General features: G+C 35.9%; 1 protein-coding gene across 2 annotated transcripts in view; it reads right to left on the bottom strand.

Moving 5' to 3' along the window:
* Positions 1-1,067, bottom strand: part of STAU2 (staufen double-stranded RNA binding protein 2) — a 175,311-nt gene extending 174,244 nt beyond the window's left edge. For both annotated transcript variants that reach the window (XM_010575882.1, XM_010575883.1), the window contains exon 1: positions 1,032-1,067. The gene's annotated coding sequence lies outside the window, so the exon portion shown is untranslated. The remainder of the gene's footprint in view (positions 1-1,031) is intronic.
* Positions 1,068-13,245: the final 12,178 nt, after the last annotated feature.

The following is a 13,245-nucleotide window of genomic DNA, read 5'->3' as shown; positions in this document are numbered from 1 at the left end:
CCCCTACGGAAGGCAGAGCTGGACAGAAAAAATAAAAAAAAAAATTTAAAAAAAGCAAAGCACGGAGCAGTTGGATTTGGGGATGCGCAAAGTTGAGAGGAAAGGCCAAACAGTTTGTTGCAGTCTGCCTTTAAATTAGACACTTATAGAAGAATAAAAAGAGGGGTGGGGGAAAATCGAAGAAATTAATTTCTAACTCTCGTTAGCACAAAAAAAGATAACATTCAAATTCTTCATCTCAAAGTAATCCAAAGTTTATTGTTCATTAAAAAAAAAAAAAGAAGGCTTCCAAGTCTAATCCACAATCCACCTAGGGTAGTTTGTAAAAATCTGCTTTCCTGATTGGCTCAAGTAATTATTTCCCAGGACAAACCAGGAATTTTTAAATCCATGACAAAGCCAGGTAGAAGCATCAGAACTGGAAGCAATCAATTTCCTACCTGATTTGCAAGACTGCAGTAATACAACTCTTCAAGCTTAGAAACAACACCAGATTGATTTGGGGGGGGGGGGGGGGGGGGGGGGAGATGCCTGTATCTCTTTACTAGGCAATTAGATTTTAATGACAGGTATGAGAGTTAGAGCAATAGATATAGCAAATTTAATTTAAAAAACAACAGATATTTAAGCCAGGATCAGAATGAATCCAGAGTTCATATTTCCTCCAGTGTCTGTTATTCCATGAGATTTTTTTGTTTTGTTTTAAATCATGACTTGAAACCAGTGGTGGATCAGTATGAAAACTGAGTAAAAAAGAAAAAGATGTAGCCTGACAGCATTCCCAAGCACTCATGGTATAGACACACTCTAATAGCACACAGCCCAGATGAATTTTGGTAGTAAGCTTCTATGTTGTAGACAATAATTTACACACCAAATACTTGTGATGACACTTATTGGCAGGGCTGTATTATGAGTATCTAAGTGATAGCAAGGTTTTATTCATACTAACACAGCACTAATATGACATTTACAACTTGTTTAAACACACCTTGGGAACTCGGCATTTGCTAAGATAGTTTTATACATACCCTGTATGCAGCCGTGGTAGCTTGTCATCCTCCCCTTCTCATTCCTCCGTTGTTTAGTTTTCTGAGATTCCTTACCCCTTATTTCACTTCATTCAAGAACTGAGCTCAGAAGTACATAGTATAATACAATATCTTATGTATTCTTCTGATATAATTTAGCAATGGAAAATAACGCAAGTACTTCTCATAAGGCTACTACAAGTTTTTACGTAAGTGAAGTTCACTCAGATGCTGAATCATGATGATGTCATCTATAAAAGTTTGTGAGTTGGGTTTTTTTTAGTTTGTTGTTTTGGTTTTATTTACATCAAATTTTACTTTTTACTTTACTTACTGTTAGTAGCTTGAAGAACAACCCTATAGTATAGCATATACTTAGTATCAGCATACCCAGCAGAAAAAGGCATTCAATGAATGTCAGTATCAGGTTACAAGGGCGGTTTTCTGAACTTTCTGCAATAGATAGATATAATCCCAACCAGCCTCTAAAATCTCCAGTCTGTGCTATTATTTCAATACCTAACATTTTTATAATATTGCTATTACTATACAGATAAAAGCTTGGTTTAAAAACATATCTTGAAATACATGTATCAACTCAGAAGAGTCTGTTATCTTAATATACATTCTGTACTGCAAATGGCATATAGCTGAAAGAAAACTGAATACAAAAAAAGCAAGTTTTATCCAAAAACTTACCATATACATATATATTTTAAACACATTGATGACTTCTGGATCTAATTTTGTCCAGGCATAAAACAAAGGATCAAATATTTTATTATCATTTTAAGTCCATGATAGTGTTTTGCTTTTTAATAGGTTTCCTATATGGCTGGAGCTTTACATACATGAACAAGTAAGTTGCATTACTAGCAACTCTAGATTTACTGTACCTTCAGGTTTTTTTTTCCTCCCACTGTTGAGATATGGGATAAAGGCTAGTCAGTACCTCCAATAAGAGCAGCTTAATAGAACCTAAAAACTTCTTGATTTTTGAAAATAAGAGACACAGAGTTTGAATATACTCATCCACTCTACTCCATTACTACACAATGGGAGTGTCATGACTTGCCCAACAATCTAGTTTCAGTAGGTAAATTGTTAATAGGAGTGATTAATTCAGTATGCAGTTTGAAAACAAGAGGAAGAAAAAAAAAAAGCCACACTAATGCCTAAATGCTAGCACAAATGCCTAACTGGGGAAAAGGACACAGAGTAATTCCATTTGGTCTGTATACATGAATGCAGGACACTTGAAGACACTTGGCCTTGTCATTTTTAACCTCAGATTCAGGAAAAACAAACAAACAAACTTTCAAGCACTTTCAAGCTGACATGCAAAAATCAAAATACTTTAATATTTACTGATAAATTTTATTATTAGAATTGTAATTTTTTTTCTAAAAAGTCATCAAGAAATGAGTTTCCACCCTCAATACACACTGGTGCAACAGAAAACAAACAAACAAAAATCTCCAAAGAAAATGCACAGGGATGTATTTAACAAGGAGATTGACAACCACAGAAGCTGAAGCCTGCTTTTAAATCAATACATTAGAAACAGATAAAATGGTTGGAAAAGACCTCTGAAGGTCATCTGCTCCACCACCCGCCCCAACCCCTCGAAGTAGGACCAACTTTAATGCTAGATCTGATTTAGGAGTTAGCAGGTTGCTCAGTTTACTTTTGAAAGTCTCCAACAATGGAGATTTTACAACCTCTTCCAGCAATCCGTTCCAGGGTTTGGTAAAGTTTCTTTTTAGCTGTACTTTTAAAATGTATATTAAAGAACTGGGATGATATTTGGACACTAAAGTTGAAAGAGTAATTAAACTAATACAGAGTGCTCATAATATACCAATAGGAAGTGGATAATGCATTATTTATATTAGTCATAGTCATTCAGCTGAATGAAAGCCTCTAATAGCTTAATACAAGAAGAATGGGTCACTTAATTTTTTAATAATATTTTTCCAATAACTAAAAAACTATTACAAAAGCAAAAGCCAGGACTTTGGGATTATATTTGATTAAAACCCAGTATTATTAATAGACCTGTCTAATCAGACCACTGCTCTCTACAATTATAGGAGCAGAACTGTGACTATGAAAGTAGGTTGTTGACTACAATGCATGTCATACAAGTGACTAAAACAATTTATCACCTTCTGTAGTACATAGAATGAGAGAGATGAACAAACCAAGATACAACAAACTTATGAGTAAATACTATACAGAGTTTTCTCAGGTAATGGAAACCATTTATTCTTTATGCTCCAGTGAAGACTCACAAGCACCAAACTTTAACAACTCACGTAACACATCATCTTTCACGATTCACATCTAAAATGTGAGTTCCCTAAATCAGATGAATCACACAATCACTTCAAGAATCTAAATGAACTAGAACTTGCACTTGTCAATGTATATTCAACTTTTTCCATCACTTCAAATTACTGTTAGTATAAGGACATTGTGCAACCTTAGGCCCTCATCTCCTTTAGCAAGTATCATTTTTTCAGAACACACCAAAGTGAATCCAACCAAAACGATGTGCTGATTTTTCAACTACCAGCTTACATCTAGGTCTCTTATCATCAAGGTATCAAAGCCATTTCTTCATTTGTTGGCCCACTGACCCAAATTCAGATCACTCTGCAGGTAGAATTGCATTTCCCTGTAATTATTTGCTCCCATTGCTCTCATACATCAGTGCTGGAAATAGTAAAGCCTTGTCTAAATAAAAGCTTTACCCTTTTAATAATGGTAGTGAAATTTAAAAATTATACTGGTAAATTATTTTATAGTAAGTATTAGCAGTTGTATTACACATTCAGAAAACTCCACACTACTCATTATCCTAGTTCATGTATCCAAAACTGCACAAAAGCTACCCTTAAGTCTCTAGTTTTAATTTGCACATTTAATTTGTTTGGGGTTATAATGACAGGACTGGGTTTGTGTCAGCTATTTCCATCATTTTCCATTTATTTTCAACACAAGGAACTGCAAGACCTTTCTATACAGTCATCCCGCCTTTTCACAACTACAGAAAATGTGATTATGCATATTTATGCCTAATTGGTATGCATAGCAACTGTATAAACTTGTGTGTGTGCATATATGCACAGTTAATACACGCAAATTCATCATCTATGTTGAATGCAAGAAACTTCTTGTATTTCCTGTGTTTTCCAGATACAGAAAAAAATAGGTTTGGATTATACCTGTAAAACATAGATCATAGAATTTTAGACAAAAACCCAGATAATTCAGGTAAATCAGCACTTCAAATCTCATGACCACAGGCAATGAAGACAAATATAACTACAGTTTGATGAATTAGCAAGAATAATACCAGAACTACCAACCTGAAGATCATGGCGTACTGGTTTTCCATTACAAAGCACAGACATTTAGGAATGGCCCACTTCTGCATTACTGGGCTTTGCTACTTCATGAGAATACATTGGCTTTGCTCAGGAGAGAAGTATGGGAAAGCCAAAGTGTAATTACAGGCCAAACCAGCAATAGATTCTATAAGATTAAATTCCTGTTCACAAGCCTGTTGGGGATTTTTGTTTGTTTGTTTTGTTTGGGGTTTGCTTTACTGCTAGCATTTTGACTACATAAAAAGGCCTTCAAACAAGTCCAGACAAGATGCTATTTTCATTGACAGTGTTGTACAACAGCATCACACGCATCTTGAAGTGCTTTGGATTCTCGTTAGTGCCTCTCACTGCAGGCACAGATTACAGCAGCATACTTCAAACACAACCAAAGCTACACCAGTAACAGCACCAGTCTGTCTGTACATCAGTGTCAGTATTAGGTACATTTATTGCCACAGTCGTGCTGGCAAGAGATTGTACCTCATCATACCTGTTGACAACTTCACAAATAGCAGACTGTAACAGACTAGGTCACAGAGAAGGCAGGGATCAGGCCTTTTAAATCTTGAAGTAAGTTAAAGCCAGTGTTGGACATGAAAATTAAATGTTTCACTCATCGCCAAACATGTTCTTGTACTGGCATTAAATCTACCTGATACAGTTAAGTAGATGTAAAAGGACACAACTAGACGGGAGAGAATTAAATCAGTAGAAAGGTGCTTCCCATTCTGCATAGTTCGTTTGCTTTTCTGCCCTGCTACATAAGTTACACTGCTACAAAATATGTTGTGTACTTCACTAACAATCTTACATTCTTTAACACACCAGGGTAGTTAAGGCAAACAAAGCCTAACCCTCCTAAAATACTCCTTTTGTTGCAGGACAGTGGAAAAACTCTGCAACAAGTTGAAAAGGACTTAAATTTCTACCACTTTGTAGAAGTAAAAAAATGACTTAAGGCAACTGGGCAACATTATAAAGTTATACAGTAAATTAAACCTATATTAAATCAGTAAGTTTTTAAATGATTATTCTCTTGGAACAAGAACTTAGACATACATGAAGTCAAACAGCAAGCAGAAAAGAGAAAAAAATTCTCTGTACACAGCATTATGCAGACACTTCATACAGAAAAAGGGGGTGTGTCATTGTCTGTCCCCGCCCCCCCCCAAAAGCAGCTTCAGAAGTTACTAGTATTGTAAACATGAATCAGTAAACGACAAAGAGCTTATCATAGTCAATAGGAACAACACTAAAGCCTACACATGCTCATAAGTATAGATTCTCATGAATGGAAACACTAAAAGCAAGAACAACCGGCACTGTCACTCAAATGGTGTTCATTTTTAGAGGATTACCAATGCCTCCAATTTGCTGTTAGTACTATCTCCTGCCAGCATACACTAGCTTCAGTCCCAGTTTGCCCAATTTTTAAGTGCATGCTACTTCTAGGGATGGCAGCAACATATAGCTTCAAAAAAATGTGAAGTGTTACCGAGTAAATAGTAGGTATTACATCAGTTGAAAATAAAGAATCTATGCATTTTACACCTACATCAAATGCAATTTAACTACTCAGTTTCACCTACAAAGTAGCCATTTCTAAGTGAGTTAACTGTGCAAGAGGTCTGCTGTATATTATGCATGTTATAGCAACTAGCACTGTAACTTTTTCACAAGATAACAGTGAATTAAGTGTAACATAGTACTAATAGTAATACCAAGTACTAATTAATAGTATATTAATAGTATATATGAATAGCATATTCAGAGAGACACACAAATCATATTTATGTTAGATGAAGTTGGTTAAAACTGTTTGATTTCAGAACATTTCACAGTCCTGTCAAAATTAAGTCCCCAAGCCTTAGTAAAGTTTTTTGGGGGACTGCAAATAAAATTATGAATTACTGGCAGTAACAAAGCACAAATAGTCATGTATGGACTAAATTCTATTGCTATATGAGGGTGTAATAGAATTGACAGTAAAATTGCAGCAGTTCAAACTTTTTTTTTTAAATCGTCAGTGCATCATTCTCCTATTAATAAAAAAACCCACAACCTTATCCTGCATTGTCACCAAATCATCATTTTGCAATTATGTGCTAACTACGCCAGCGCAATGGGAGTTTGGGGGTTATAGGAGGTCTAGGATATTTTGAGAAGTGACACAAATGCACTAACTGGATGTTTCCACTAAAATGTTGCTGTATTCCCACCCATCCAATAATTTACCGAAAGTATTAGTTTTGTGATGACTGAACATTTCTGAATTTGACAATTTAAGCAAGAGTAAACACCCCCACATAATCTGAGAAATTCAGTGTTCATTTAATGAGAGTAACACTAATCTACTACCTGAACAGCAATTAAAAATGCTTAAAAAGGGAACATCTATGACAGGTATGTATATTTTTCAATTTCTCTGAAAGTTTAAATGTGCACAGTGCCCACATGCCTTCACAGAAGTTAGCAAAACATCCCCATATCTGAAAGCGTTTTGATCTTCAAAGCCATATTAAGACAAAATGTAAGCAATCTACAAGGCAGCGTCTTTACAGATAGGTGAAAACTATCCCAAGATTTTCAAATCAGTTTCCTCACTACACCCACAGTTCCCTATGGAACTCAGTATATTACTGTTATTTTTTTATATATATATAAAATATATACACACACATTTGATAAAAGGAAAAAAATAAACAGAAAAAACACCTTAGATAATAAAATCCAAATTTGGAGGGAGGCAGCCTGTAAGCTTCTACTTCAGGACACAAGCTAGAAATTCTCACTTCCTTTTGTCCGGATTGTTTTTAATGCATTTAAAGAAAAAAAAAGAATGAAAATGTAGAAGTTGGTGGAAACCTGCACTTTTAAATTAAAAGCTATAAGTAATAAGGTCCTTGACACTGTATCAAGGAAGGTAAAATATACATATCAAAATGGATATACACTACAATCAAACCAGATTAATGTATGGCCTAAGCAAGATTTATTAACCATCTTTAGCATGGACCTACACATAAAACTACTGTGGGGACCAGTATCAAGAAACAAAGCTCTGTGACAGAAAGCAGCAGTGTTCTGGTGCAGACCATGCAGGAGGACTCCTTTCCAGAGACCAAATCCTGCAACAACAGTTTGTAATTATAAGAAAGAAAGAATTAAGTAAATGCTTTACCTTGTGACAAACTCCTAACAGTGACAGGACCCTTTACTCAAAATCAAGCAAGATGCATTAATAGCTGCCTCAAAATTCATAGAAAACCATCTGACTACAAAATGGTATGGAATCAGGTTATGCACAGATCACCACAAATTCTCCAATTACATCTTTGGTTTACTCCAAAGAGAACCCCAAGACATTAAACGTGAAGTGCAAGGAGGGGTGCTCCAGACTGGGCTGGCTGGCACAAGACAACACTTGTCATACTTAAGCAGGTACATCTGATGCTGGATAAACATTTAGATGGATTCACATTTCAGAAATCATTCAGGAAGAACTAAGCCTTACTATGTTGCATGCTACAGTCACTAACATAAGGAAACGTGCCTTCTGGATGAAATGACAATTCATATCAACATCCAAATGGTAAACCTTTATAACGTTCACTTTCAAAAAGCATTGCACAGAAATGAGTTTAAAAAAAAAAATAAATTACAAAGTAGCTGATGAGGAAAGTATAGAAGCAGATGATAGATTTAGATGAGCATAAGAACTATTCAGAGAAGTTTTTATGGAAAAGAATCACAAGCTTTTCTATACAGTATTCCCTAGTAGTACCTGAGATACCAGGAAGACATGAGTAATGTCCAGATATGATTTTGTCTATTCCTACAGACTAGAGAAAGGAAGGAAGCTAACAGAAGGAACTTTCAGAATTACAAAAACACATAGCAAAGTACCATACCAAGTCTATTTTTCACCTGCAAGACTTCAGAACGTCATCAGGCACAGTACGAAGTCTACTTCGCTCAGAGTTTACTAGGATTTATGGAAAAGTTATTGCAAAAGCAAAAAGAAACCTATTACCTCAGTTCATGGAAAGGGCTATCCATCTGAGTTGTAAAGTTTGCTTGGACCAGTGATTTCTCTTATTATAGTATACCCCAACAAACTCCAATATTGGTTTTTATACAGGATCTTGACCCTTCAGTTGCATCGTGACCATAGTTGCAATGCATTTGCCGCTTCGACTTTTGAAGAACTTTGTAATGTAAGAATTCCAGCTTGGTGCAATTACTGATGTCCTCTTAAAAAAAAACAAACCAAAAAACACAACCAAACCACCGCACCACTCCCCACCGATTCTCTGAGAATCTTCAGAAATCTATCAAACTTAACTTTCAAGAACTGATTGTTCTCCCTCTCATTTCTCCCTCCCACCCCACTTTGTAAGCACAGATTTTCTCCATATGACATCCCCATTGTGTCAGTCAACACAATTTGCAGGAGCATTTGGAAGATCCTTCGAAACACAGGATTGTCTGGATTATTACTTAAGGAAGCCAAATTCACCTGTCACTCCAGCAGGATGCTTAAGACAGAAGTTACTGATTGGGGCATATGATAATGCACAGATACACATGAGATTAAAGAAGTTATAGTCCAAGACTCAGTGTGATACAAAACACATTAGAGCAAGATGATGCCCCCAATTTCTTTTTTCCCCATAAACTCAAATCCTTATGCAAATCAAGACTTCAGGCTCAATGTATTCTAATCAGCTGGAGATTAGGTGCTTTATCAGTCTATGACTTGTTTACTTAGTGATGTGTACTTCCTATACTGCTACAGACTACTAACATTCAATAAATTGTCTACACCCAACAAATAAAAGCGTACTTCATTTTTTGCATGTGAAATATATCTACCAATGTTTTCTGTTGACATGGGGACAGTTTAGAGAATAAGAGAGATGGTCAAGAGCTATTCACCCTTTGTCACCAGTCAGAATGACAGCTGTCACACACTCTTTACTGACCAGTACAAATAATAAATTGAGACCAAACCCATCAGATTTCATCTGTCTTTTGAACAAGACCTTCAGAGAAAGGGGTTAAACTAGGAACAGTGTGGTTTTGTCTTGAAAACTTCCTACCACAGTGCAAAAGTCCTGTTCTTTAAGGATACAATAGACAAATGAGATCTGTATCCAAGACTTCTGTCTCGAGTGTTTTCTGTATTAGAAGATGACTGTACCACATTTGGCTTTCTATCTAATCTCAAGAACATTTGATTTGTAACATAATGATTGCCTTCCTTTTGGAAAACAACTGAGCATTTTCTGAGCAGCTTCACTGAATCTGTAACTCTCTATTTGATTAAGGTTTGACAATGTTGGTCTGATAAAAATTTGACCAAAAATATCCACATAGAGCAATGCTAGCAGCCTTGCTATTTTGAAAAAGCAAAAACCAACTAAAAAAAAATATCCTGGGCACCCAAACTGAAGGCATCTAAATAGAGAGGTCACTTGAAGGCTTTGGAACAACTTCAGAATTTTTACCAGAAAACAAAGTTATGATAGGAGAATCCCCTGCCACAGACAGTCATAGCCAGTCCAGACCTGCAGCTCTCAGGCTCCTTATAGCACATAACTCAGCTTCTGCATAAAACAAGGTTTCTAGTACTTTACATTATGCAGAAAAGTGTAAAGATACAAATCAGGTTTCAACCATCACCTCCCAAACCTCAGCTGCACAATCCTTTCCATTTCTTGCACCAGCTCTGAAACTCCTGATTACACAGCAAGCTCATTCAATTTACTAATTGAGAAGAAAGAAAGATTTTTCACTTTTTCTTCTGAAGTCAGTTTCCTACTGCTTTAACATGCTAGATCATTTCAGTGCAGACTCAGACAATAAAGCTGGATGCAAGGTAGGAATGTGAATCATGAGGCTGGAAAGGAAGGAGGAGGAGTACAAATTCCTCCTTTTCAGTGGCAGTAAACTAATGGAAGACACTGAATAGCAGGAACCCTGCTTGATTTTATCTTTAAGGATAAAATGCCCTGGAGAACTGCATTAGCACCATCCAGATAATATTGTAGTCCAGGGAAGAGAAAGGGCCCAGAATGTTCATCTGAACAGATTTAACCCTGACCTACTTGGCAGAAAGCACTCCAAAGGGCTCCAAGAGGGTAAGTTCCCACCTGCTGAAGACAATACAGAAGTTTCAAGGTCTTCTCACGGAGATTTTAAATACCAAAAGACAGACCAGCACGAGGGAAGCAACTGTGGTCAGTGTTACAGTATTTCAGATAGTAACATCTTTCTTTGAGGCTATCATTATGGTTTTCAGTTCTTCACAGGATTCCTATTCCAGAAAAGTAAAGTCTCTTGTAAGCAGCTCTTTCACCAGCAGAAGTCAAGAGAAAAATGACACTTCAAAAGACAAAGTTACACTTATAGATAGCATGTATGTAAACTGAAGTGGGTTAAATACAATCTAACCTACTATCTCTGACACACACCTTAAGAGCTCCTACGGAGTATTATACTAAAAAGATTGTTGACAGTGGCCTATAAATCTGATCTCTACACTGGTATACACTGCATGATCAATTGATTTTGCATTTAGCTTTTGTTTACTAAATACAAAACAATCTGAATGAAACCCACATAAATTTCTAAGGAAGCCACTTCCTGACAGCAATTACTTTGGAAGTACAAAGTTACTGAAAATGCTCTTGCTTTGTAATTAAAAAACCCCTCAGTTTTAAGCAGCTCAAGAGAGAATCTCTTAAGTTGAATCAACTGCTCAAAGCCCCTCAAACACTACTTTAAAAAGTACTTAAAATCTGGAGGAAAAAAAATATGGCAAGTGAACAGAATACCCTGCATTGCTATTGTCAATAAAATGAAATAAAAGCAGTAGCTAAGTATTTTCAAATTTGTATTTCTGAATTGTATTTTAATAAGGTAAAAGAAGGCTCTGATATTTCCACTCTTCCAATTTTATTAAGGTATTTTGAAGCCTGATGGTTTGGAAAGTTTGTAGAACTCCTGAAAACACCCGGCACACAAACCAAGTCCCAAGTCTCTGTTCCCACCCTGCTGTGTAGCTGCAGCTGAAGGTGGAATATCACTAAGGCAGCTTAATTCCCCTTATCCAGTTCAACACTCAACTGTTCAGGTACCACTGTTCACGAGAGCAAATCCAAACTCGATTGAGTGATTTGGATTAAAAGCAACTGGGGATTGAGTGATTTGGATTAAAAGTAACTGGTTTTAAAAGAAAGTTCATTCAAGACTATTTTTTTAGAATGATCAGGATTTATGAGTGTGCAAACACAACATAATGTTGAATTGTTTTACCAGAGGAGGCAAAAACTATACTGGCTTCCCCCCAACAAAGCTAGAAATTACATAGCTGCACTATCGCAAAGCTTTTAATATCACCAGGACATGTTCTAAGAAACAGGAGTGCCACAGGTGATATTTTTTCCCCTTTGTTTTGAAAACATCATTCATTTTAATAAATATTTACATATACAAAAAAAAAATCACCAAGAACAGGACTGGAAAGTCTTATTATCAATTATATTTAAACCTTTCCTGACAGACATTTGTTTAACGTGTTCTTTAAAATTTAATTACTGACATGGGAATTTTATGGTCTCCTTGGATTGCACCTTTGAAACCTGAGATATGAATTATATTTTGTCAGACTTTCAAATAAAGTAATAACTAAAAATCAAACACCCAGAACAGTGTTCATAAGATATATGAATTAAAAAACTTAATTCTTCACAAGGATACATTTTTCAGGTATGAAAAAAGTGCCTTTTTCCAAAACAGAAACCATCATCTCTTGAATAAAAAATTGTACAGAACAAAGCAGTTATTGATACGAGGCAGCAGAACTTTCATTTAGCAATCCTGACATACGCTAACAAAGAAACTCTCTTACCACCACTGCAAGAAAGCAAGAATCCTGCATCTGAAACTCCCCGTTCAATATTTGAAGTTTGTCAAACAGCAAAGAACCACAATAAGGAACTATTTGATCATCTATGGGAAATGAAAGCACTATATCTTAGTGATTTTATTTTTTTTTTTAAGAAACTATTTCCTTCAGCTGTTACAACAGATACCCTCTGGAGAAAAGAGGAAAGACCTCACTATCATCCAAATTCCTCCCTTGATATCCATCACAGCATTTTGGAATTACTGACATCTTTGTCTCAAGAGTAGCTGAATGTAAGGAACAGTGCTTCTGCACTCCACCATGAAAAGGTCCACACGTATTTCCATTCAAGGGTAGTAATCTATTTTAAAACAAGAATTTATTGTGTTATAGTATAAAGACACTAAACACAAAACAAAGTGTTTAACAACATGAACATTGACACAAAATAAAAGCAAGATCGTTTCAAGCCAATTCTGTAACCATTTCATGTGAGAAATTCCAAGTGAAAGAAAGTTACATACACAGAGTCACCCTACAGAAAGGATGGCACCACCTTCATCTAATTCAAGCCCTATTTCAGGACATCATAGCATTGTCAGAATAGTTGCATTATTTTGAGGGCTTTAGTGGTATATAGGCTTTGTCTTGGCCCTCTGTATATAGGTGAACTTACCGACAGATCTACAAGAGAACCAATGGAGGCATTTCTACTGTAAACTAAAAGACCTGAGGTACATTCTCTTCTAATCTACCTTGCATTTTTTTGACCTAAATATGTTATAGGGGAGGGTTATTAAACAGCAGCATAAATTTGGTTATTTAACTTCATTGTAGTCCATGTGATAGCATAGGTCAATAAAATGTATAATGCTTTGCACTACGACACCCATCTTCAACAAAATAC

This window comes from Haliaeetus leucocephalus, unplaced genomic scaffold (genome assembly GCF_000737465.1).
Source record: "Haliaeetus leucocephalus isolate CR32 unplaced genomic scaffold, Haliaeetus_leucocephalus-4.0 Scaffold506, whole genome shotgun sequence".
NCBI lineage: Eukaryota > Metazoa > Chordata > Aves > Accipitriformes > Accipitridae > Haliaeetus > Haliaeetus leucocephalus.
Note: the sequence above shows the minus strand (reverse complement) of the source record. Positions and strands in the feature narration are given on the sequence as shown.